General features: G+C 43.5%; 2 protein-coding genes and 1 long non-coding RNA gene across 7 annotated transcripts in view; 2 read left to right on the top strand and 1 right to left on the bottom strand.

Moving 5' to 3' along the window:
* Positions 1–27,695, bottom strand: part of PPP2R3A (protein phosphatase 2 regulatory subunit B''alpha) — a 767,863-nt gene that overhangs the window by 249,814 nt on the left and 490,354 nt on the right. The gene's annotated exons all lie outside the window — the stretch shown is intronic.
* The window catches only part of ARMC8 (armadillo repeat containing 8), a 191,165-nt gene that overhangs the window by 35,157 nt on the left and 128,313 nt on the right, over positions 1–27,695 (top strand). The gene's annotated exons all lie outside the window — the stretch shown is intronic.
* LOC127057099 (uncharacterized) lies at positions 9,186–10,504 on the top strand. The gene is made up of 3 exons (XR_007776005.1): positions 9,186–9,386; positions 9,510–9,714; positions 10,126–10,504. It is a non-coding gene; the product is annotated as an uncharacterized LOC127057099 (long non-coding RNA).

Here is a 27,695-nt window from a genome sequence, read left to right as displayed (position 1 = left end):
TGAAGTGGAGATCCTTTCCACCCCCATCTCCAGTAACGAGAAATGATTTGTGTATAATTTTGCATCAGATGTTGTCCACCTCATTGGATCTGTTGTTGGTCCTGACAACATCGTCTGTTTCTGAAAGCTCTGTCACCGTGGAGCTCCAGTTCATTCATCAGATCCAGGTGTAAACCACAGGGTTTCAAGGAGGCATGGTTCCAAGACCATCTTTTTCATCCTGTTAAGAAGAGGCCAGAAACCATTGCTGGTTTTTCCCCTGACCCCCCCATCCTTTCTCCTTCTAGGACCCCTACGGGGTCCCCTCAAAGAGTTGGATCTCCATTCTTCCCTTTGGATCCACTGTTATTCCTAGTGACAGGTTTCAGAAGGGTAGCCATGTTAGTCTGTGTCAGTAAAATAAATGGATACAAATCAGACATCAAGAATTGTAACATTCAAAAGCCAGTAGGAGAGCACTTCAATTTCCGTGGACACTTAATAACAGACGTAAAAGTGGCCATTCTTCAACAAAAAAAACTTCAAAAACAGACTTCAACGAGAAACTGCAGAGCTGGAATTAATTTGCAAACATGACACCATCAAACTAGGCCTGAATAAAGACTGGGAGTGGCTGGGTCACTACAAAAAATAATTTTCCCTCTGATACTCTCACGTTCTTATCAACTGCTGGGAATGGGCCACATCCACTTTGATTGAATTGGCCTCGTTAGCTCTACAAAAAGTAATTTTCCCTCTCTTGATATTCACCTCTTCTTTTCAACTGTTGGGAAGGGCCATATCTACCCTAACTGAATTGGCCTTGTTAGCACTGACCCCTCACTTGGCAAGGCAACTCCCATCTTTTCACGTGCTGTATATTTATACCTGCTACTGTATTTTCAACTCCATGCTTCTGATGAGGTGGGTTATATCCAACAAAAGCTTATGCCCAAATAAATTTGTTAGTCTCAGGTGCCACAAGGACTCCTCGTTGTTGTTATTTCTGGTGCATTCTATCTGAGCCAAACCCAGATTCTTACTAAGAGAAAGATAGAAGAAGAATGCAGAGACCTGTCGCTCTGTTTGTAGCAGCTTATGCTTTGCCTCCTGTAGGCATGTTCCTAAACTGCAGTTACTGGGGAGACTGGCTATCCTGGAGTCCGTGGCCTTACTGGAGGCCACTTTAGGAATTTTTCAGTTACTCTCTGTGTGGCTGAAGAGTTAATTTTTTGTGTATAAAGGATCTGGCAATCCAGCGATCCCACAGATATAACTCCTATGGACCTTGATAGAGATAACTATGCCTGAAATGCTGTCTGAGAAAGAAGATGAGGAGTTATCTCCTGCTCAAAAAAAGGAGCTGTTTGGAATTAGACCACGAATCCGATTTATCAGTGGGCGCTACTCAGTTCCACTGTTTGGTGAAATCATATTGTTGATAAATTGTATAGTCAATTGTTTGACCACACTTTGGTTTGTTATGAAATATATTCAAGAGTCCAAAAAATCACTATCAGTCAGATATCCAATAATACTGGAAAAAGGTTCTGTAAGATACCGGTCTCTGGGAAACTATCTCATGCAGCACTATAACATTCACCTTACACAGAGGTGCTCCCAAAGTTACATTCCCTAAAGCCATCTTTTATCCCCTACCTGTTTACTAATAAAAGGTGGTATGTACATCATCTGAAATTAGATGTAACCAATCAGCTTTCTACCTTGTTTTTCAGGTACCATGATGTATCGCTTTGTTTTGAACACATGCATTCCAGGTACCAAAGGGCATGACAGCACCTCTGAGGTCTGTACTAGGGTAGAACAATCATGTCATGTCCTCTTTCTTTGGGACACTTAAGTACTGGCCTCAGAGAGTAACTCCCTTCCTGTTATGATGAAGCACTCATCTGTCTTGTTGGTCTTGACAGCTTCCCTATTTGCTTAAGCCAAAACTTTCTTCAGTGAATGCAAGAGGATACTTAGCTTAGGTGGGCAGGGTTATATAAAAAGCATAGGCCAATTTAAGCTATATTACTGCTATTATATTACTATTATGTGCTTAATCAATACTGATGTGTGGTGTGCATAATATATTTAGGTAATGTGATTTATATCTAGATATGCTAACCTAGTGTATATTAGTCAGCAGTATGGTGTCCACTTTTAAACTTCTTGCAGTGCCTGTGAAAGATACTTGGTGCTACTTGGAGTAGAATATCCTAACTAATTTTGGATAATTTTGCTACAGACAGCTGAATTTGTGAGAGTGATGTCTGCCTCTTCTGAGAAAGATGACAAGTTGCATCAGATGCCCTCTGAGGGGTTTTCCTACTTTCATATCCACCTTATTCCTAATTCAATTGTGGAGGCTACTACCAGTAACAGGGAAAGATCTGAACAATCATACTCCATCCAAACTGATAAAAATGGGAAGAGGCTTGATTCTTTGGAGAGGAAGGTGTTCTCTTCATCGTCCCTCAGTGTTGCGTGGAAAATTTTTAGGCAAGTTGTGGCTTGCTACCAATTTCATTTATGGAAAAAGATTACATTATTTTTACAGGATTTACCTGACTGAAGAAGACTGGTCAATCTCATATTAATGGAAGGCCAAAACGGAGCCAAGTGTTCCCTTAGGGCCTCTTTTGAGACTTCGGACTCTGCTGCCAGAACGTTGGTATCTGCTCTGACCATGAGGAGGCATGTCTGGTTTGTTCTTCCTCCTTAGCTCTAGACACGAAAATTAAGTTGGAGGACCTTCCCTTTGAAGGAGAGGGTCTTTTCAGTGTGAAAAACAGACAAGTTACTGGAAATATTAAAGGAAATGAAATGGATAGCCACTAGTTGGGTTTGATTTCCTCTGCTAGGAGACCCTCTACTTTCTGGTGTCAGAGACAGCACTACCCCCTAGTCTTGGTCTTACTCTTAATCAGGTTAGAGACTTCAACAATACCAGTAGCCTGCACCCTTCCAGAGTCGTCAAAATAAGAGGCTTCTCAGACTGAGGTCTAGGTCTAAAGAACTTGCATCTTCAGCAGCATCTTAGCCATGGAATAACAAGCCTCAGTTTTGATAAGATAATTGGCTCATTCCCAGCTCTCAATGAGCTCCAACCTGCCCTTCTTTGCAGAGGGGCTAGCTCACTTTATCAATGCATGGAGACTATTTATGTCAGACCAGTGGGTTCTAGAGTTTGTAGAAAGGGGCTATGCCATACAATTTGAAAGATTATCTCCCACACAATCTCCTCTACCCTTCTGTCTCCAACAACCCCTCTCATGATGGTATTCTTCCTGCAGAAGTAGAAAAATTGCTTCTAATAGCAGCAGTTGATGGGATCCTTGAATACCCAAGAATCAGCTTTTATTCCCATTACTTTCTGATGCAGGAGAGGCACAGGGGACTTCATCTGATTCTAGACTTATCGGAATTGAACAAGTACAGTTTGAAGTTCCATTTTCACATGTTGACTTTGACCTTCATAAACCCTTCGTTGTTGGTCATGGATTAATTCATGACTCTCTATTTTAATGATGCATTTTTAATGTGTTGATTGATCACACCTATCACAAGTACCTCTGTTTTTAGTGACCAGATGGCATTTCCAGTACAAGATGCTTCCATTTGCCTCTCCATTGTGCCCAGAGTTTTCACAAAATGCCTCTTTGTGGAAGCTTCTCATTTGAGAAATCAGGGTATTTTTTGTTTACCCTTATTTGGATGATTGGTTACTAATGCCTGATGTCTGTGAGGAATTGTTAAGCCATATTGTTTTTACAGCAAGTCTCTTTTCAGATCTCTGGCACCTTCTAAACTGCCCAAAGTCAATTCTCTGTCCTACTCAGAGGATTCCATTTATAGGCTCCATACTGTACTCTGTGAAATGGAGAGCTTTTCTATCAGAGGACAAATTTCTCAAAATAAGCTAGTTTCTTTTAAAAATTCAACAGTGCTGCTGCAGCTCAGAGGAAAACCGTTTTTGGGTCTTATGGCAGCCACTACTTAACATGACTTCATTTACTCAACTAAGAATGAGAAATATGCAGTATTGGATATCTTGGGTCTATACATCAAGTCAGGGCAGGCTCCATACGTTGATCACCATACCTCAGATCATCATAGCCTCCCTAAAATGGTGGTCAGTCAGAATGAATTTGTTTAGAGGTGTGTGCAGTTCAGTCCCCCAGACCTATTGCCAATGGTGATGTCAGATGCATCAAGAAAGGGCTGGGGAGCCCTTCTGAATCAGTTGACAGTTCAAAGGCAGTGGTCTTAGCAGGAGACAGCCCTGCATATCAGTGTGTTGGAATGAGAGCAGTTTGGTTAGCCCTCAAGTCATGTCTTCCTCTCCTACAAGGGAGACTGGTGCAGGTGGTGACATACTGCCAATATATTGTCTATTACATGAACAGGCAGGGGTAGGGGGTGATCACTCCACTTGCCTGTGTGCACAGGCTATAAATCTATGGGATTGGTGTATCCTTCATGATGATTATCCTGTGGCCCTGCATCTGACAGGGAAAACAATGTAGTTGGGGATTCTCAGCACAGACAGCTCTCAGAAGCATGAATGGTCCCTAAAGGATTAACTGATCCAGAGCATAGTCTCCATCTGGTGTTGACCAGAGGTGGACCTGTTTGCAGTGAGGTCCAACAAAAATTGTTCTCTTCTGTTCCAGTGTGTAGAGGGACTGTCCGTCTCTGTCCGATGCATTCCTTCTACTCTGGGGAAAGGGCACGATGTATGCCTTTTCCCCCCTTTCCATTCATCCAGGAGCTACACCAGGTCAGGATGATTCTTGTTGTCCCAGCTTGGCCATGTCAACATCTGTTTACTGGTCTCCTGCAACTATCGGGGAGAATCTTTATGCATCTTGCTCTGTCTCCAGACTTCTTGTTTCAGCAGGAGGGCAAGATCTTTCACCTGGACCCAAAGTCTCTTCACTTGATGGAGTGGGTGATAGGACTTTAGGTTTGTCTGCTCTTGAGTAGTTGTGTTCTTGCCCTGTGCAGGATGTACTAATTATCTCCAGAAAACAGTCCATTAGAAGCTGTTACCATTTAAAGTGGACCAGATTTTGAGCATGGATGAAGGGAAAACCTGATTCCCCTGTATCCAGCTGTTTGGCGGCGCTTAGGACTTGCGGGTGTGGGGGGAGGGAGGGATGTGGCATTCTCCGTAGAGGAGGTGGAGTGGGGGTGGGAAGAGGTGGGCCTGGAGTGGAGCAGGGACAGGAAGAGGCAGGCCTGGAGCATTCCCGGCAAAATCCAAGCCTGTTCTCCGGGGAAGCTGCCGCTGCTACTGCAAAGGTGCTTCCTAGGGTCCTTGCCTGCAGCGAGCTGTGCCTATGTCAGGTAAGCTGGGGCACTTCCCAACCACAGTACTGTACTGTACGGTATACAGTATAATGCCTTTTGTCTGCCCCCCCCCCCAAAAAAAAATTTCCTTGGAATCTAACTCTCTGCATTTACATTAAATCTTATGGGAAAATTGGATTCGTTTAACATTGTTTCACTTCAAGTTGCATTTTTCAGGAACATAAATACAATGTTAAGTGAGGAGTTACTGCATATGGTTTCTTCCCAAACTGCATTTTGATGGATTAAACAACATATTGCTGAATGTTATATGCTAGCAAAAGTTCTTGTACCTGCTTTGATTCAACCATATTCCAGTAGAGCTTGTGGCTACTTCCTTTGCTTGTCTTAGGCATGTACCAATTGCTGAAATTTGCAGAGCTGCAACTTGGACTTCAGAGCACACGTTTGCTAAAGCATAGTGTTTTGGACCTGGCCTCTCAGACAGAATCTGGTTTTGGTAAAGTGATGCTGCATTCCGTATTCAATTAGGATTCTGTTCCTGCCTTCAGTTCAGTTTTCAGCACTGCTTAGCAGGCTATCCTGTAAGTGGAACTATGCAGAGCCACTCGAAGTGAAGGTTTCTTACTTGTAACTGAGGTTCTTCAAGATGCATACATATGCTTCCCACCTGCCTTCCTCTGTCTGGGTCTTTGTTCAGTGTATCTGGCTTTGTGGTGGAAGGAACTGAGGTGGTAAGGGTGCTTCACCCCCTCTATAGCCTTGCCCTCAGAACGTTAGTTTTCCCTAGGGGAGGGGTGGAGGATGCAAGAGTGAGTTAGCTTACATTGCTAGAAGACTGTTCTGAAGCAAGACACCACAAAGTGGCTCAGTAGCCATAGGTGTGACATGGGGTAGTGATCGATCTATCGGGATCGATTTATTGCGTGTAGTGTAGATGCAATAGATCGATCCCCGATCGCTCTCCCATCAACTGCTGAATTCCAGCTTGGCGCGAGGCAGAAGCAAAGTTGATGGGGGAGTGGCGGCCGTTGATCCCGCGCCGTGAGGATGCGAAGTAAGTGATTCTAAGTCCATCTAAGATACGTCGACTTCAGCTACGCTATTCTCATAGCTGAATTGCATATCTTAGATCAATCCTCCCCTGACCTCCCACCCAGTGTAGACCAGGCCTAAGAGACATCTTGAAGAACCTCAATTTACAACCTCATAAATTCTTGGGTCTATGTTGGGAGGTCAGACTAGGTCAGGGGTGGACAAACTACTGCCTGCAGGCTGGATCTGGCCCCTCAGGGCTTTGGATCTGGCCCGCAGGATTGCCTGCCATGGACCCCGCGCTGCTCTCAGAAGCGACTGGCACCATGTCCCTGCAGCCCCCGGGTGGAGGGGCAGAGGGTTCTGTGCGTTGCCCTTGCTTCCAGGCACTGCCTGCTGCAGCTCCCATTGGCCAGGAACAGGGAAACGCGGCCAATGGGAGCTTCAGGGGAGGTATCTAGAGGCGCATCAAGGGCAGTGCGTGCGGAGCCCTCCACCCCCTTTCCCCCCAGGGGCTGCAGTGCTTCCTGGAGCGGCGCGGGGCCAGGGACAGGGCAAGCATGCAGGGAGCCTGCTCTGGCCCCAGTGCGTGCTGCTGCTACCCCGGAGCCACTTTAGGTAAGCGGTGCCAGGCTGGAGCCCGAACCCCTGCTGTCCCCTGCCCCCCAACTCCCTGCCCTAAGCCCCCTGCCTGCACCTCACACCCCTCCTGCACCGCAATCCCCTGCCCTAAGCCCCCTGCCTGTACCCTGCACCCCTTCTCTGTCCCAATCCCTTGCCCTGAGCCGCTTCCTGCACCTCACACTCCCTGCACCTCACACTCCCTCCCGCACCCCAACCCCCTGCCCCAGCCCTGCATACATTTTCCCCACCCAGATGTGGCTCTCAGCTCAAAAAGTTTGCCCACCCCTGGACTAGGTGATCTAATGGTCCCTTCTGGCCTCAAATGTTTTTCTTAACTTGACAAAAATTTTACAGAATTATAGCCTCCGCTAATATACGGTTATGGGACTGCAATAATGGGAAGCTCTGCTAGAGAACATGGCCTTTGGTATTTAATTAGTCACATGTGCAGCTTTTCTTCTACGCAATAGATTTTGAATCTATATTTATTGTTTTAACAACTAGAAGACAAAACCAGAAAAAAGTCTAATCTGCCTCACTATTGAGAAAAGCAAGAGCAAAATCTAACAAACCCATGTATAAATGGCAGAAAGCTATGTTTTAGGAAATTTCTTTTTACTCTTAATACAAGAGGTAAGTTTGGGGGCGGGGGGGCAGGCAGAACCCAGGAAATTAGTGTTGGTACCTATAAAGAACATTAGCATATGTCTGGCTATGTTTTGTTGGCTGCTCCTGGCCTTTCAACCATCCTGGGAACTTTCTGAAGGTGATCTCTGTATTGCATATCTTTGCAGGCAGAGTTTTTCTCTAAAAATACTTGATCACACTAGAAATCCTTTTTTCTTCATAGGCTTTCCTTTGGTGTGTCAAAGATTCAATTGGTGCCACTCAGTTAATTCCCTGTGATTCAGTGAATTCTCTGACTACGTTATGCTTTTGGGTAACTGTCTGCAAAAACCCTGTAAAACATGTAATTGGATTTGTTTGTACAACTCTTATGCCAAAATATTGCTCCATGACCTTTTACCATTGAGAGAGAATATTTTTCCTCACCTTGGAAAAATCTCTGATGCTGAAAGTTTTATGGCACCCTACATTCCTTATTTTCCTGTTTTAAAAAGTAGTACTGATTAGTGATACCTGAATATAGTAAAGGATAAGTTAAGTGCACAGGTTCCAACTCTTAATAGGGTTTATAGGGCATCAGGAAGCTCATATAATACTTTCAAAAATAACTGCTGGGCCTTTCCTGCTCTTAAAATTGCATCCAGATGTGGCTCTCTAAACATGGCAGTGGCTTCACATGCTGATGTCTGAGGATGTGTTAAATCAGATGTAGTGTAGTAGTGATTTTGGCTGTTTTCTCATCTGTGAAGATCATGTAGTTGAACTTCATGTTGCTTTCAAGCCATTCTAGGGCTTTGTTTGTTGCAACTGTTAGTACTTAGGACCTCCTGAAGCAAAGGGCAATGTGTATTAAAAGAATATTCATTCTGTTACAGTTTTTACATTATTGTATTGTACTTCATACTTTTTCATACATTTAATTTCAGTACTTGTGCTTTGTTATTACATTCGACATCACTGTGTCTTTCTGTAGCACCAGCTGTTCTTTTGATCAATTCAGTTAACGTTTCTGGGGGTTATGCCCACCTCAAATTTCTCCATGTATTCATTGATCTTAGGTGAAGCTCACAATCTTCTTCAAAATCACTTCTCTTTTTGAATATCACTTCAAGATAAAGAAAAAGAACAAAACTAGACCCAGACTTCCTTTTTATAGTACCATTTCTCTGTATTCACCATATGCATTTCCTTGGAGATCTCCTCTTATCCATTGCACAAACGTCCAATGACAAATATCTCAAAGGACTGGAACAAGAAATTTGGATGCCCATCCCAGCAAGTAGTGTGTTCCTGTGTGTGGCATCTCTTAGAGAATAGTGCTAAACTTTCAACTAATCTTGACCAAGTTACAGCTGATAAAATTCCTCATCTTTTTATGAAATTTGGTGTACAGCTCTTTTTAAGTAATCTTTTAAACAGCTTGTGAGCCAAGAGCCACCAATTAGTGGTCAAGCCTTGCTACTCCCAATTGTTCCAATAGTGTTAAAAGGCTGCTTGACTCACAAGTGGGGGACAAAGTCAGTTTCTTGGCAGTACCAGCTGGCATTCCATTGTGAACTAATTGCAGCATGTCAAGATGGAGCAGTCACAGATCATGCAGCATGTCAAGATGGAGCAGTCACAGATCATCCAGTGAGACATGAAGGCTCTTCAGTTCCTTAGTGAAGACAGCGTAATCATGGAATTTATGGAAACAAGACATCGGAAGGGTGAAGTTGAGGAAGGTGCCAAAGTAATACTTCACCACAAATGTCCAAGAGATGACAGGCAGTGATTTGAAGTAAAAGTTCTCAAGATAGGAGGTACTGTAATTTGAACCACTATTCTCTGTGTTGTGTTCCACATGCTTGCTTCTGGGGCATGATGGAATACTACAAATGTTCCACCATTTATTAACAACTAAGTTTCACCATTTCTCTTCCTAGATTTCCTCTTCTTTCAAGAGCATTGGAGATGTTGTGATGACTTTGAGATGGGACAAAAAAAGTCAAAAGAAAGCAAAGTAAAATGAAAATGTAGCTGAGAGAATAGAACAAAATCAGGGCCATTGTTGGAAACCCAGTCCAGGAAATCTTGGAGTGCTGGAAGAGGAGAAAATGTATCATGAACACTGGGATTGGAAGTCTGAGGGTAAGACCTGGTTATTGGCCTTAGTTCAGTCACAATGTATATTTTATGTAGTCTCATTGCTTTAGCTAATTCCTTGATGTTGATCTATTTTGAGACCAGAACATGGTTGCAGTTTCCAGTTGTATACAGATTAAAACTGCCTCATTCAAGTCTGTGCTTGTTGGGTGGGTTTAGTCAGGACCCGGAACCCTCCTCACAAGTTGTAAAAGAGAAGGAAAATGTGAGCTATATGTCTTCCTTGCTGAGTTTCCCTGTCCATCAACCAACCCGTACGTTGTGCGGCAATTGTGTTGTCTTATATTTTTGTGTGCTCATTCTGTAGCATATTGTCAAATTCTCCGTGCTGAATCTCTGTCAGCTGTCTAGAAACTACTGTGTATCAATAATTGTCCTTATTCATCTGTTTTTCAGGCATGGAAGTTCCTGGAATATATCAAGAACGCCATCCTCAACCGGGACAGGCTACTATTCTATGTAGATGTGTTTGATTTCCTGGACACCATCACTGCCATATGAGGATGAGGTGCTCATCAGTATACTGACCACGAAGGTGCAGAAATAAACCTGAGAAAATGAGATTCTACATGCCCATTTGGGGAAAGAACTCAAGAAACTAAGTAGGAAGTTGAAACAATTGAGTCCAAAGCGTAGGCATGGGCTCAGGAATGGTAGCCAGGGGCGATTACGTTGCAAGAATTTGCTGTTGGGCTTCCTGCCTTTCTTATCTTGCAGTGATGGACTTACCAGGGATATTATAGACTGAAGATTGAGTGAACAAGGACATCAGTGTCTTCAGTGGTTTCTCCTAGATGTTTGCTCTATTAGTGCCTGCGCACAACATTCTTCATCTGTGGCTGCTGAAACTTTTCTGCCCTACATGTATTCTCATCCCCAGTTTTTGATGATGAGCTGGAGTTCATAGTGTATAGTGTAGAGCTGAATGTTATTGTTTTGGAAGTCACAAAAACCACACAAGATCTTCAGAAACAGCACTGCTGAAGCCTACTGCAAATAGCCGAGAAAAGCCAGTGTACAGTTGGTCAATGGAAAATCTCTACTATTCGAGAACTTTGTGAGTTGAAGTGGAACAGAAGGAAAACTATTTTCAGCCTTAAAGAATGACTAGTATTTTTAATCACAGTTAAAATCAGTGAGGGTGGAACATTTTCAGCATTCCATCAAATCTTAATAAATACCCCCAAAAAACAAACATAAAAACCTCACTCCCTCCACCCCCAAACCTCTGCAGCACATGATAATTGCTTTCCTTTCTAATTGAATAAAGTTATTTTTGTTGATTGTGTTATTTTAATGGATCCTTAAGATTTTATAATCTTTAAAAGGGTCTTTGCAAAGACAGGTTTGAGATAAACTTGAGTTTTAACTCTTTGATTAATTCCACCTCAAGTGATTACTTTTCTGTGAGATGGTGGAATGTCCGTTTAGTATCCTGTTGGTTCTTAAGGAAAGGTGGAAGTTCTTGGAATAGGAGAGAGGAGGAGAGGTGCTGTATGATCTCAAAAGCATGAGATTCTGAAGCTGTTCAGTGGGAGGAAGTGCTCAGCACCTGATAATTTGTTAGAGGAGATATGGAAAAGCTTTCCATCCTTTTGCTACCACCCACAGTTCTAGTGATCATAGTGCTACTTGGGTCAACTATTGTGCGTGAACTCTTGTGATGTGAGTCAGACCTTGGCACAGGTAAGATTGTATTCTTGAAATCCCTCTAAAGTTAAAGAAATACATAGATACGTAAGTGAATGAATCAGATGCTTTTACTCAATGTAACCTTTTCAAGCAGTGTTGTAACAGGTAAACTCCAATACCTATAATCAGCTTCCAAAGAGAGTAGAGTTTCACGTTGTTTGAATTGGATCTCTTTATTGGCTTCATTCATTTCTATAAACCCATGCCCCCAAAACATGTTCACCTTTGCTCTAATGTTCTCGGACAGTCCCATGTTTTTGCCTCTTGACCCATCACAGTTCACTTGGCTAGCTCAAGATTTGTACTGTTGGTCTCCACAAAAACAAATTCTGCTAGTCTTATGGAGAAACTGAGGGAGAGTTTTGACAATTTCATTCTCTTTATTGGTCTGACAGTCTTAATGCTCTTATCTATCTGTGGCCCATCAGCAGTAGGTCTCCTGCATACAAGGCCTGTCCTCTGAATATTAATATTCATATTGTCTGATCCTTCTCCACTTGAGGTTACTAAATTGTTCTTCTCTGAAAAATGATTATTTAAAAATATTATAGGATACCATGTTCATTATTTTTTTTCATTTATTCTCTACCATCTCTGGAACTCTAAATCTTAACCTGAACAGCAAACTGACCCTGGACTTCTGCATTACAACAGAAGACTAATGGGGTTGTACCAGTGTAAATGAGGGCATAATCTAGTCACTGAAATATTTATTATTGATGATACATGAGAGAGAGAGAAAATCCAGCTCCTCTTTCAGATGCCAGGTTGAATTTGCTGTGCTGGCTGTTCGAGAGGGATAGGGGGAATCTCTTATGTGTAAGCTGAGCAAACTTGGAATGGAAATGGTTGAGAAATGTGGAACCCCACATTAACTCTTTAAGTTACTTTTCTGAGTGGAACTGCAGTTTAAACCTTTCAGAACACTAAGCAATTTATTGTATGATACAGGGGAGAGTATCTTCCATCTGTCCACTGGAAGAGTGGAAGACGCATCTTCCCCTGTCCCCATGTGTTCCTGCACCCCATGTGTCCTTGCACCCACCTGTCCACATGTCCCTTCCCTCCACTCAGATACCCACTTCCCCTGTCCCTATGTGGCTCTGTACCTGCTCCACATCCACATGTCTCAGTGCCCCACCCAGCCACCCTCTGTCCCTGTACCTCCTCCCTCTGTGTCTCTGTGCTCCCACTCAGCCGCTGTGTCCCTGTACCTCCTCCCCCTTTCCCCATGTGTCTGTGCCCCACTTAGCCATTCTCTGTCCCTATGGAGCTCTGCACCCCCTCCCTCCCTCTCCCCTGTGGCCCTGCCCCTTCACTCCCATTCAGCCCCAGCCCCTGTTTGACCCCCCAGCACCTCATGCTGGCTGTCTCCCCATCGCCCCTCTCTCCTGACCTGGCCTGACAGGCACTGCAAAGAAAGCAGGATCTTTCTCTTCCCTGGCTGGCTGGGAGCTGCTGCTTTGTTCTATTGACACAATGCCCTCTGGTGAGTAAAAGGTGGAACTGCAGAAGTGATTTTCTGCTGGGAGTGGCTACTGTTCTTCTACCACAGTGCCCTCTGGTGGGCAAAAGGCGGAACTGCAGCATGTTTCAGCAGCAGCTTTTTTGCACAAAAAATTAAAAATATGCATGGCTTATTAATTATGCATGTGCACAGTAGTGCAGAATTCCCACAGGAGTAGAGATTTTACTACTGAAAGGGAGAAATAGAAAAAACTAGACTCACTGATCAGGGAATTCAGTATAATAATATTGCTGTTTGTATTTGGCATTGAGATTCCCCTCTCCTCCATCTTCTTCTGAGAAATAAAAATACTGCATGGCGTTTCTGATTAGTGAGACATTTATATTTCAAAAGATACAGTAGGTGACTTGGAGAAATGTATATGAAGTGTAGGGAAATTTGCTATAGAACACAGCACTCAACATCACTAGATAATTGAAGTATAAAAATGTCTTGAGCTTAGAATTTAGTTTTAATCTTAGTGCCTTGAGTGAACTGCATGGGACGACAACATATGTACATATGTGTTCCTTCTAAATTCAGAACATCTCAGTGTCTCAAACAAGGAAGTTGGAGCAGCTTGAGGAGCATGTGGTGGAATCTGCAGAGATTTTACCTGTCCCCACTTTACAGCAGAGTGTTAAATAATTAGCCAATAAAGATAACTACTTGGACCAAACTTTAAATAAACTAACTGAATAGCTGTCAGGCCTTGGAGGCTTATTAGATAGAGGAGGTATGTGCCTTATTTTTGTGTGGTATGGTGTTTTAAGAATTCCCTCTATTCAGACTGCAAGAAAGGCCCAAACTCTCAAGGAATTGGGCTATGCCTATGGGCTGGTGGGTGGGTATCAATTTTTAAAAATGTTTCAGTTTATAGGCAGTCTAAGACCCTGCTCCTGCAGATGTGCACTGTACTTTAAACACATGCATAGTCCCATTGAAGTCACGATACAATATAATAGTCAATGCTTAAGTGTATTGTTCCATAAACAGGCAGGGGCTTAAAAATGAAAAGGTTTGAATTAATAGATATCTAGAAAATTGAGTTAAACTGAAAATCAATAAGAAATAGGCAGACGTAAAATTGACAAAGCAGGGGAACAATAACAGCCTCTTTAGAAGAGATCTCTGTGGATAGTTGTCTGATTGCACCTCTTCCTGAATATCTGAAGTGTTGGGTGCTTCAGGGTGCCATTTGGTCACTCTTTTGTTCAACGTGTAGCGAGGACTAGTAAAAAGCCATGAGATGTGGTGTTTTCAACATGCTGTTCATACCCAACTTGGCTGATACAGTTCAGCTCCTCAGCCAGTGTCTAGCTGAGATTAGGGCATGCATGAGTGTGAACTGGCAGAGGCTCAACTCAAACGAGAGGAGAGAGGTGGTGGGTGGGTGAAGTAGCTGTGGGAGATGGTAGAAGTAATATCAGTCCCTTTGACTGAGGTAGTGCATCTGCCATTAGTCACTAGGGTTTGGAATTTAGGGGTGATTCTAGACCCCCTGCTACTGTCTGACCATCATGTTACAGCAAAAGCCTAGTCAGCTTCGTACCAGCTGCATCCGGAGAGGAGGCAGTGACCTTTCCTTTTGCATGTGGGCATTGCCTCTGTTATCCATATCTTTGTCACCTCAAGATTAGACTGTTGCAATGTACTGCACATGGAGCGAGTCTTTAAAACCATTCAGGGACTAAAGCTGGTGCAGATAGAGGTGGCTAACTTACTGAATGGGGCATCTCATAGGGAACGCATGACCCCAGCACTCTGGGTTTGACACTGGCTGCCAGTTGGTCTCTGAGTAGAGTTTAAAATATTCGCTAAGATCTGTAAAGTTCTAACTGGCCTGGGATCACCTCTCACCCTGTGCCAAGCTGTCATGGCTGTGGTCAGCAGAGGCTCTCGAGCTGAATCTCCCTTGTTATAAAAGAGAAGGGGCAGCTGGTAGGCTGTTCTCTGTGAGGGCTCTGAGATCCTGGAATTTGCTTGCCGCCTTGTTCAAAATGGCCTGAATTTGGTGACCTGGCATGCTACAAAAGACATCTGTTTGAAAGGGTTTTGGGTAAAGGCTCTGAGTATGGGATGGGAAGGAGTTACTGTAGGTGGCTGGCTGAACTGATCATTTGATGCTGCTGAGATGTAACTGTGTAATTAATGGTGTGTTAGCACGGGGGTTCTCAGAACAAATTTTTTGGTGGCCTCAGTGTGCAGCCACCAACTCTTGCTGGTTGCTGTGCTGACAATTTTTCCTAAAATACTTACTTAATTTTAGGAGACAAAAAGAAATATGCACATATACATGTCCAAATCATTGTAATTTATTTATGTAGGGTTTTTTCAGACTCAGTAATAAAAATAATGTACAGTGTCTGTATTCTTTACTGGACCTAAATAGAATAGAAACACAAATAAGGTGCTTTGCTTGTTTTTCTGTTTTTGTTGTTGTTTCTTTTGCTTTTTTGAGATATATAATGTAATATTTTTTTTAATTTGCTAGCTAGTAAGTCTGCTGCTGTGATATTTGTATGTTTGTTAATATCACTTTTCAGCAGACTTACTCAGCCTCGGCAAGCCCTGGGACAAATTAAACCCTGGATGGGGAGATGGACAGGGAGGCTGCAGGGCCTAGGGGCTATGGCGTGAATGGAGAGCCTGGGCCCAGAGCCCAAAGACCCACGGCCGACCCCACCGGCCACCCACGGAAAGTGGAGAATTAACCAGTGTTTGTGTCTCCAGAGGTGGATAGGGCCCAACCCCTGCTGGTGGCCTTGGGGAAGCGGCCACTGCTCCCCTTCCCTCCCCAGTCACAACCCAGGAGGATGTGGCCCCAAGAAAAGCCCCTGGTGATGGCATTTGAGAAACACTGTGTTAGCGTGTATAGAACCCTGGATAGGTATCTTTTTAGTTATTATGTAAATAAAAATAAATTTGGGGATCCTTGCTTGGTGCAGTGGTGTGGCCAAATAAAAGAAAATGGCTACAACTACCTTGTAGTGGTGATCTCAGGCTGTTGTGGGCAGCCAATGCAAATTAGAGCAGCCTAATGGCTGCTATAACTCAAGCTGGAAGACTGGACTGGCACAAAGTGGCTTCCAGGGTTTTTCAGAGGAATATTTCAATTGGATCTCATAATGCATGGGGGAAATCCTTTGTTGAAAACTCAGGTGGGCTAGTTGTATACATGGAATACTAAAATTGTTTATTTTCTATCTTGTATTGAAGATTTATGCAGTCTTAAGAGTTTAAGATATGTTGTTGGTGTTTTAATATCTACGCTCAAATTCCTGGAAGCTAAAGTGTCGTCATGATTTATTATGTTTTATCTCGTGTGTGGAAAACCCAGGAGAAGTGGTGAATGGTTAGGGTGGTTTTGATTTTTAACATAGATTTTAAGAGTTTATTTGCCTTTTTCTATTCTTTTCTGTAACCATAAATGGAAGTTTATAAACTAAGCCCATTAAAATTTTAAATTTTGAATGATGTAAAAAAGCAGATACCAAACAGAAAGTTCTGGAAAAAGTTTGATGTATTTTATTTTTGTAGCTCACCAATACAGTTTAAATTCTAAGAGAATGTGCCATCCTCTGTGTAATTAGGGAACCAGAATGTCCCCCCTTTTTTTCTTCTATTGACTGTGATGCTATGGAAATGAAGTACTAATATAGTCTTTTTAAAGGAAAAAAGGTATGAATTGAACATGGGGCCGTCGGAATAGAAACAGGAATTAGAATAACATGTTAATCTTAAGGTATGTCTACACTTGGAGCCAGGGGTGTGATTCCCAATTTAAATAGCAATATTTGCACTAGTGCTCATAGAGCTAGTGGGCTAAAAATAATAGTGCAGCTGTGGTATCATGGGTTGGCTACCTCGAATATGTACCTGTGGGCATGTGTTTGGGATGGCTAGCCAGTGCCACTGTCTATGCTACCGAGTATACTACCACTTTTAGCGCACTACCTCGAAAGCAAGCATGGGAATGTCTGCATGAGCTGAGAATCACACCCCCAGCTCCAAGTGTAGACATAAACTTACAGAATGGCTGGTGAACTAGAGTACCTCCCAGGCTGATCTAATTTATGTAGAGGAGCAGACTGGCACTGAGGTGGCTGCCTCTTTGGGAGCTCTAAGCTACCTTTGCATAAACTGCAGCCTACACAAGTTTTGTTGAGCTTTGTCCAAAGTCATGTTCTGATTGGCTAGTTCTGCCATTTGACGATACCTTAGCTGTGCACAGCCGTGGCATGATCATTGAAATGAACACCCAGTCCCTGGCCTTATGTTACATACATGGGATGAAATATTAATAGAAGGCAAAATTAATAAGCAGTCTTTGTGTGATGATGGGGGGAGGAGTTAAGAGTAATTATGGGGAGAATAGAGGAGCTGAAGGAGTTAAGTGTCAGTTGTTTACTATCCACTCTCTTTCATCAGCTGTTTATGGCCTATTTAGCTAGTTTTAAATTTAATTTCTGGTCTAAAAACTAAATTGGCAGCTATACTATAATACTACATTTGGACTATTTATTTCTATTAAGGCAACACCTAGCCCACGTCCAGACTAACCCGCGGCATCGGCGGGTTAAAATCGATTGCTCGGGGATCGATATATCGCGTCTAGTCTGGACGCGATGTATCGATCCCCGAGCGCGCTTACATCGATTCCGGAACTCCATCAACCCGAACGGAGTTCCGGAATCGACAAGGAGAGCCGCGGACATCGATGCCGCGCCGTCTGGACGGGTGAGTACCTCGATTTTAGAAATTCGACTTCAGCTACGTTATTCACGTAGCTGAAGTTGCGTATCTAAAATCGATTTTAATACCCTAGTCTGGACGTGGCCCTAGAGACCTCAGCTGAGGATCAGGACTGCATTGTGTTAAACACTGTACGTAACAAAAGACCACTCCGTGCCCCAAAGAGCTTAGAGTCCAAGTACAACATAGAATCATAGAACTGGAAGGGACCTCGAGAGAGCAGGACTAAGTATTATCTGGACCATCCCTGACAGGTGTTTGTCCAACCTGCTCTTAAAAATCCCCAATGATGGAGATTCTACGACCTCCCTAGGCAATTTATTCCAGTGCTTAATCACCCTGACACTTAAGAAGTTTTTTCTAATGTCCAGCCTAAAACCTCCCTTGCTGCAATTTAAGCCCATTGCTTCTTGTCTTATCCTCAGAGTTTAAGAAAAACATTTTTATTCCATCCTCCTTGTAACAACCTTTTATATACTTGAAAACTGTTATCATGTCCCCTTCTTGGTCTTCTCCAGACTAAACAAACCCAATTTTTTCAATCTTCCCTCATAGGTCATGTTTTCTAGGCCTTTAATCATTTCCCCCCCTCTTCTCTGGACTTTCTCCAATTTGTCCACATCTTTCCTGAAATGTGATGCCCAGAACTGGACACAGTACTCCAGTTGAGGCCTGATCAGCGCGGAGTAGAGCGGCAGAATTACTCCTTGTATCTTGCTTACAATACTCCTGCTAATACATCCCAGAACGATGTTTGCTTTTTTTGTTACACTGTTGAGTCATATTTAGCTTGTGATCCCCTATGTCATCCAGATCCCTTTCCGCAGTAATCATTTCTAGGCTGTCATTTCCCATTTTGTATGTGTGCAACTGATTGTTCCTTCCTAAGTGGAGTACTTTGCATTTGTTCTTATTGAATTTCATCCTATTTACTTTAGACCATTTCTCCAGTTTGTCCAGATCATTTTTAATTTTAATCCCCTATCCTTCAAAGCACTTGCAGTCCTTCCCAGCTTGGTATTGTCTGCAATCTTTATAAGTGTACTCTCTATGCCTTTATCTAAATCACTGATGAAGATATTGAAGAGAACCAGACCCAGAACAAATCCTTGTGGCACCCCATTCATAATGCCCTTCCAGCCCAGCATTACTGTGAACTAGTAGTTGCATATCTAGTGTTTTTATATATAAAAGAATCCAAATAGTCTGCAGCTGAAAGTGCAGTTTGCTTTCTGGGGGCAGTGAGAAGAGTCTAAATACATCTGGGAACTGTGGGTGTGGGGTTTTTTGTGTGTGTGGAAGTGGAGTTGAAAATAAACACTCTTCCCTCCAGTGTGATGAATATATTTCTTAACTTTCCTCCTCCTCTTTTCTCTACTGTGTACCCTTTTTACCCTTTTAACTGGAACTACTTTTTATGCTGGAAGGATACATTGCATAAATGGCCACAAACTTGTAAAATGTATAATGAGCCACTCTGACAGTAATGAGCCAAGGCAGGGTATGCATTAAATGTGATAGGTGTACTTCCCTCGGGTACATTTGGCCTTTGACTCTGCTACAATAGATTGCTAATGCACACACTGATGCCTTATTGGCATTCTGTGAAGAGTTAGAGAAAGCTCATCTCATTAAGTTTATTTTTGTGTGAAGATATAAAGAATAACACTGGTAAAACTGGGATCAGTCAATTTTAAGTTTTACTTCTAAATAATGAATTGATATTAATGAAAATTAGGGGAAAATGGTGTGAAGGGTATGCTGGAGTTCACGGGATGCAACCTGGATTGTGGGACCGTTGACCCCTCTGTCCCACCAACCTGGGTACCCTCTCACACTGTGATGCTGTTGGCAAGCTATAAACCTCTGGCAGGTAGTGCACTTACACAGACATCCACAGGGAGAAACATAAGCAACTGAATTACATGAATGCTTCTCCCAGCCACTCATGAACCACCAATATAGAAGCTTCAGCCAGTTCCTCCCAGCTTTGCATCCCAGAACTGTACCGTGTTGCCCTGTTCAGAAGCCTAAACAGTCTTAAATTCATTACCTAGTCCGCCTACCCCCCTCACACCTGATGTGGAAAGGAGACAAACTAGCCTTTGTAAACAGCTGAGATTTCCCAAACACTTCAACCAAAACACATAATTTACCTAAAACAGTAAAACAGATTTCTTAAGTACAGAAAGATTTTAAGTGATTATAAGTTGCAGGTGTAGAGATCAAAGTTGGTTACCTAAGAAATACAAGTAAATTGGCAATCTGAGTTTTATAAACTAAACAGGATTTGAATCAAGCAATGTCTCACCCTTATAGATGGTACAAACAGGTCACATATCTTCAGTACACAGGATAGGACTCTTTTCCAGCCAGGGACCATCCTTCCTATTTCAAAGTCTTTGTCCTGTAGCAGGGCTTCTTCATCTCAGTGGGTCCCATGCTTCCTTCTAGTCGTGGGTCAGGATACCGTCTCGTCTCTCAGAATTCCCCCTCCCCACCTGTTTATAGTGGGTGGGGAAATTCTGTCCCCAAGTGGTCTTCCTGTTTCTGAGCCTGCTAGGCCCTCACTGCTTCACTGGGGCTTCTGGCCTCATCGGTGGACATCCAGTGAGAGGAAAAGAGGGTGTGGGGGGGCTCTGGGCCCCAACCCAGGGACCCTACAAGTAACAGCCTCACACTGCCAGTTCCCAGGAAAGCTGCTAGCTTCCCTGGGTTATTTCCCCATGCCCCTTGGCTTATTGTCCCCACTTCGCTTTGACAGAGTTCTGCCCGACCCTCCTGCTGCGGGAGTGGGAGCCCCGGGTCTCTGGCGGGGTCCTTTTCTTCAGGTCTTTGGAAGGGTCCTTAGCTCCAGTTTAGGCTAGAGTTTCTCCCCAGTCTCTCTACCTGTGGGGTTCTCCCGTGGTCCTTGTCAGCTTCCGCACCACTCAGCTGTCCAACACCTCACCTTCACTGTCACAATGCCTATTTCCCCTGTTGACTGGCTGGGGAGAAGACTTTTAACCCATTCTGGCAGGTTCTTAATTGGCTCCATGGTTCCTAATTAACCTAGAGTAACCCCTGCTCAATTACCAGGGAAAAGGGACCTGCTTATCCTAAGGCTAATACCTTCCTTCCTGCACTCTCCTGTAGCAGTGTGGCCTGACCCTGGCACAGTCCTCTATATGTTTCTTCCAGGTGTTGAGTTGGGGGAGTGAGGCCAAGTCATGATATCACTGACCCTCTTTTATAGTGTCTTCCAGCTTGCTGGAAAGATCTGTGCTTGTGATATGGGGGTATACCCCCATTGGTCAGGCATTCTCCACTGTCTATGTGCTGTTTCTGAGATAGTCATTGGGAGAGTGGATTCCCTTCAAAGGGCCATCAGCCTACCTGGCTACTCCATTGTTGTACCTGAAAGACTGCATGTGGATGTTCCTAACCTCATAACATATTTCAGTAACACACATATAGCAAAACTTCATAACCTCGCTTACAATGCTAACACATATACTCCAACAGGATATTAATGTTCAACAGATCAAGACTTTTTAAATGATACCTCACAAGGCATACTTTGTATGAAACATTTCATAATTATATGACAGTGGTAAATATGGGGGTTCCAGGTTGCTGCTTTGAGATCCAGAGTGTCACAGCATTATTTTGGTCTGTGAGATCAGATCTCTGAGCATTGAAGGATTACTATCAAGTTAAATCATAATATAGATTTTTTTTTATAATGTCCTTGCCTGTGTTGAAATAATAAGTGTAGAATTAAAATAGGTTTGGATGTTTTTCTAAAAACCATGCTGTAGAAATTAGAGTGGTGAAGTTCTTTGGCTTGTGCTATGTGGGAGGTCAGTCTAGATGATCACAATGGTTTCTTCTGGTGTTAGAAATGATGAATCTATAGAAGTTTAAAATTGCATTCTAGAATTTTTCCATGTGTATGTATCGACTTCAGCTGGATAGGATACAGGGGCTAAGAAAAATTAGCTTTTGTTTGTCCTTTTCTCCATCTGTGTTTTAATAGAGAACTCCTTTCACTCTTTCAAAAAAAAAAATCTTGGTTATATTAATAGAATCGTAGAAGATTAGGGTTGGAAGAGACCTCAGCGGGTCATCTAGTCCAACACCAACTAAATGATTCCAGCCAGGGCTTTGTCAAGCTGGGCCTTAAAAACCTCTAAGGATGGAGATTCCACCACCTCCCTAGGTAACCCATGCCAGTGCTTCACCACCCTCCTAGTGAAATAGTGTTTCCTAATATCCAACCTAGCCCTCCCCCACTGCAACTTGAGACCATTGTTCCTTGTTCTGTCATCTGTCACCACTGAGAACAGCTGAGCTGCATGCTCTTTAGAACTCCCTTTCAGGTAGTTGAAGGCTGCTATCAAATCCACCCAGCCTCCCTTTTGTAGACTAAACAAGCCCAGTTCCCCGGCCTCTCCTCATAAGTCATGTGCCCCAATCCCCTAATCGTTGCCCTCCGCTGGACTCTCTTCAATTTGTCCACATCATAGGATATCAGGGTTGGAAGGGACCTCAGGAGGTCATCTAGTCCAACCCCCTGCTCAAAGCAGGACCAATCCCCAGACAGATTTTTGCCCTAGATCCCTAAATGGCACCCTCAAGGGTTGAACTCACAACTCTGGGTTTAGCAGGCCAATGCTCAAACCACTGAGATATCCGTCCCCCCAAAAAAGGTGGCAGGGCCCACATGCTGTGATATCGCTGTCGAAGCGATGCCTTGACTCGGATACGAACCGAGGTTGCTGCATCCTTTCTGTAGTGGGGACCCCAAATCTGGACGCATACTCCAGATGTGGCCTCACCAGTGCCGAATAGAGGGGAATAATCACTTTCCTCAATCTGCTGGCAGTGCTCCTACTAATGCAGCCCAATATGCCGTTAGCCTTCTTGGCAACAAGGGAACCCTGCTGACTCATATCCAGCTTCTCATCCACTGTAATCCCCAGATAATTTCTGCAGAACTGCTGCTTAGCCAGTTGGTCCCCAGCCTGTAGCAGTGCGTGGGATTCTTCTGTCCAAAGTGCAGGGCTCTGCATTTGTCCTTGTTGAACCTCATCAGATTTCTTTTGGCCCAATCCTCCAATTTGTCTAGGTCACTCTGGACCCTATTCTTACCCTCCAGTATATCTACCACTCCCCTCAGTTTAGTGTCATCTGCAAACTTCCGGAGGATGCAATCCATCCCATCATCCAGATTATTAATAAAGATGTTGAACAAAACCAGCCGCAGGATTGTCCCCTGGGGCACTCAGCTTGATCCTGCTGCCAGCTACACATTGAGCTGTTGATCACTACCCATTGAGACCGACAATCTAGCCAGCTTTTGTCATTCATCCAATCCATATCTTTTAAACTTGCTGGCAAGAATACTGTGGGAGACCATATCAAAAGCTTTGCTAAAGTCAAGTTATATCACGTCCACTGCTTTCCCCATATCCACAGAGTCAGTTATCTCATCATAGAAGGCAATCAGGTTAGTCAGGCATGACTTGCCTTTGGTGAATCCATGTTGACTGTTCCTGATCACTTTCCTCTCCTCCAAGTGCTTCAAATGGTTTCCTCGAGGACCTGCTCTATGATTTTTCCAGGGACTGAGGTGAGGCTGACTGATCTGTAGTTCCCTGGATTCTTTTTCTCCTTTTTAAAGATGGCACTATATTTGCAATCGTCTGGGACCTCCCTCGTTCGCCATGAGTTTTCAGAGATAATGGCCAATGGCTCTGCAGTCTCATCAGCTAATTCCCTCAGCACCCTTGGATGCATTACATCTGGACCCATGGACTTGTGCATGTCCAGCTTTTCTAAATAGTCCTTAACCTGTTCTTTCAGCACTGAGGGCTGCTCACCTCCTCCCCATACTGTTGCCCAGGACAGCAGTGTGGGAGCTGACCTTATCTGTGAAGACTGAGGCAAAAAAAGCATTGAATATTTCAGCTTTTTCTACATTAGCTGTCACTAGGTTGTATTACTTCATGAAATAAAACAGTAAAACGTACGTTAGCAGAACTTACAGCGTAGTGCATGATTATTTTTTCGAGTTTTCCCTGTAGGTTCACCACTTCAGGTGCACCTGCATCTTTGATTGGAGATTTCTGGTATCAGTGCCTATTTGACCCACACATGTACCCCACTCATCCTCATGCCCTGCGGCAAGAATATGGGGGGCTGCTCAGGCATTTTTGTGTGGATATTATTCACATCACCCCTCAACGTGAATTAGTGTTGCCTATTATTGAAGCACTTTTGTCTCTAGCCCATAATTTGTGGCAGACCCCTGACACTCTTGTACCTACTTGTAAATGGACAGACAAAATATACACATCAGCCAAAAGGCTGGAATATTTCTTACCCCACATCCAGCTCTGTTGTAGTGCTTGCAGTCAACAAGAGAAGCAGCAAGACATACTCAAGATCCACACTTTCGGATGGGGAGGCAAAACACTTAGACCTCCTTGGCAGGAAGAGCTATTACTCTGCTGCTCTTCAGTTTCAAGTAATAAATTTATCAGGCTCTGATGACAAAACATGATTTCAGTAACTGCAAAATTTACTCATTTTATTGATGATTTTCCACAATACCAAGCCCTCTTTTCTGAAGGCTAACTAATCACCAGAGCTTCCTTACAGGCTGTTCTCAATGGTGCTGTGGCTGTGCAATGAGCATCTTGCCACCAGTCTTTTGGCCTCGCGAGAGAAGTACAAATAGAAGCCCTCCCCTTTGAAAGGCTGCAGCTGTTCAGTGGTGACAGTGACAGCTCACTGTGCGCCCTCAAGGGCAACCTTAGGTTGCTCAGGATTTATGGACCTGGAACAAAGAAGTTTCTTAGTAAATCCCAGACAGCACAAAGATCCTGGCCATTCCAGTACCATCTGGATCACACCTATTCCAGCCTTGCAGAACCTCCCAAAAAGAGATCCAGGTCTCAAAAGAGAGATCATGTCCAACAGAGACCCCTACCTGGCCTCCAAACGACCATTTTGACAGTCTATTTGGCCTCACAAAATTCCCTCTCATGAGTCTGCTGCATGTACTCCTCCTTTACCCTTCCTTCTGGGATCGCCTATCTTGATTTCTATCTGTTTGTTAGCTTATTACCACAAACAAGTAGATTTTAGAGGTGGTCACTACTGGATACTCTATATACTTTCAATCTATCGCTTGTCGTCCTTCCCTCTTCAGGGATCCCTCTCACAGGGATTTTTTTAAAGTAAATGGTTCAATCCTTTCTGCATCTGCGGATGACAGAGCCAGTTCCCTCAGAATTTAAAGAAAGAGGGTTTTATTTCATATTATTTTTTGGTTCCCAAAAGAAACAGTGGTTGGCAACTGATTCTGGATCTCAGGAACCTGAACACCATGCACAGCATTTTATGATCGTGACACTGGCTGCCATAATCCCATCCCTAAATGGGGGAATTGGTTACTGAGCCCAACCTCTAAGATGTGTATTTTCATGTCACTATACTTCCCTCCTACAAACAATTTCTGTGCTTTGTTGTCTGCTCAGAACACAGACAATACTGCATCCTCCCCTTTGGGCTTCCCACGGCCCTATGAGTTTTTACAAAGGTCCTCGCAGTAGTTGGAGCTTACCTGCATCGAAACAGTATTGCAGTCTTCCTGACTGAATGATTAGCTTCTCAAGGGACGTTCTGTAACAGGGGTTCAATCGGCAACCATCCAGGCCCTAACCTTGTTCCAATCTTTGGGCCTTCATATGAACCTGAAAAAGTCCACCTGAACACCCATTCAGAGGATAGATTTCATTGGAACTATGCTGGACTCCTGGACTGCCAGAACCTACCTACCAGAGGACAGGTTTTCTGCCATATCTAGTCTATCACCATCCTACAGCTGAGTCCCCTGACATCAGGAATAACTTGCTTCTAAATTGTAGGTCATTTGTCAGCTTTGACATTTGTGATACAACACGTGAGAGTACATCTCCAATGTCTTCCAGCTTGGCTCAAAATCCTATATACACTGAACAAACACAGCCTGGCCTAATGAGTTTTCATACGTCCATGGGTGCTTGAGTACCTCACGTGGTGGGAAGACCCTTGAAGATCTGTATGGGAGCACCATTCTCATGCCTGCCAACAGTATGAATCATTACAATGGATGCCTCCCTCTTAGGCTGGGGAATTACAAAGTTCCACAGCACATGGCAAATGGTCTCCACAAGAAACGGTGCTTCACATCAACATTTTAGATCTAAGAGCAGTTTGTTTGCATGTCAGTCCTTTTTCATGTGAGAATTAATGATAGAAGGGTGGTAAAGTACTGTATAAATCAACAAGGGGAAGCAGGATCTTAGTCCTTATTCACAGAATTGCTAAAACTATAGAATTGGTGTGTGGCGCGCCACATAGATTTCTGTGATTTACCTATCAGGCCTCCAGAGCATGACGATAGATGCCCCGAGCAGAAACTTCCATCAGGATTATGAGTGGGAGCTCAATTACCTGATCTTCCACAGGATCCTGAAAGCCTGGGGCCTCCCCTTAACAGACCTCCCTGCAACCCCGACCAATAACAAATGTTCTACTTAAAAGGGGATGTGGCCACAACTTTTTATGAAAGGGACAAAAAGTCCTGTGGCACCTTATAGACCAGGGTTCGGCAACCTTTCAGAAGTGGTGTGCTGAGTCTTCATTTATTCACGCTAATTTAAGGTTTCGCGTGCCAGTCATACATTTTAATGTTTTTAGAAGGTCTCTTTCTATAAGTCAATAATATATAACTAAACTATTGTTGTATGTAAAGTAAATAAGATTTTAAAAAATGTTTAAGAAGCTTCATTTAAAATTAAATTAAAATGCAGAGGCCCTGGACTGGTGGCCAGGACCAGGGCAATGAGAGTGCCACTGAAAATCAGCTCGGATGCCATAGGTTGCCTACCCCGTTATAGACTAACAGACGTATTGGAGCATAAGCTTTTGTGGATGAATACTCACTTTGTCAGATGCATTCACCCACGAAAGCTTATGCTCCAATACGCCTGTTAGTCCATAAGGTGCCAAAGGACTCTTTGTCGCTTTTTACAGATTCAGACTAACATGGCTACCCCCTGATACTTAACTTTTTATGAGATACCCTTCTAGTTTCCTGGCCCTATATTCTCTTCTGTGCCTACCCACCAACTCTTGTAATCCTCAGGACATTAATCAGACAGAAGCAGGAGGAAGCAAGGGTCATCTTAATAGCCCCATCTCGGCACAGACAAATGTGGTACTTAAATTTATCCCACCTTTCTGTTTTGATACCTTGACACCTCCTGCTCAGATCAGACCCCCGACACGCAACTTGAGCACCATGAGCCACCCCAACCTTATGTCTCTGGACCTCATAGTAGCCTGGCTCCTCAATTCTCTAATTTAGAATTACACTGGTCTGTTGAGATCCAGTCTATACTTTTGAATAGTTGGAAGCCTTTCACATGTAAGACTTACCTGCGGAAGTGGAAACATTTCCTTTTCTGGTGTTCTCGTCACTCCATGTTCACTTCTGAAAATCCTCTCTCAAGGATCCTTTATTACCTGCCGGAATTAAAAATATAAGGTCTATCTATGAGCTCTTTCAGGGTGCACCTGGCAGCTATCATGGCTTTCCATTTGCCTGTCAAGGGTTTCTCAATTTTTGCTCACCCTAGCATGACCAGATTCTTTAAGGGTCTATCTAACTTGTTTCCTCATGTCTGGAACCCCACACCCCAATGGGATCTTGACTTTGTCCTGAATGCCTTAAAAAATACTCCTTTCAAACCTATGGTCCCCTGCTCATTCCTTCATTCCTCCCTCAAGATCTCATTCCTAATAGCCATCACCTTGGTCAGCAGGGTAGGAAAAATTGGACTGGTCATGGCTGACCCACCTTACACTACCTTCTGCAGTGACAAGGTCACATTACATACCCATCTTCTCCTCCTGCCAAAGGTCTCTGTAGACTGTTATGTCAATCAAAATATCCACCTGTTGTAATAAGCCATAAATC

The sequence above is a fragment of the Gopherus flavomarginatus genome, chromosome 8 (assembly GCF_025201925.1).
Source record: "Gopherus flavomarginatus isolate rGopFla2 chromosome 8, rGopFla2.mat.asm, whole genome shotgun sequence".
NCBI classification, from domain to species: domain Eukaryota; kingdom Metazoa; phylum Chordata; order Testudines; family Testudinidae; genus Gopherus; species Gopherus flavomarginatus.
Note: the sequence above shows the minus strand (reverse complement) of the source record. Positions and strands in the feature narration are given on the sequence as shown.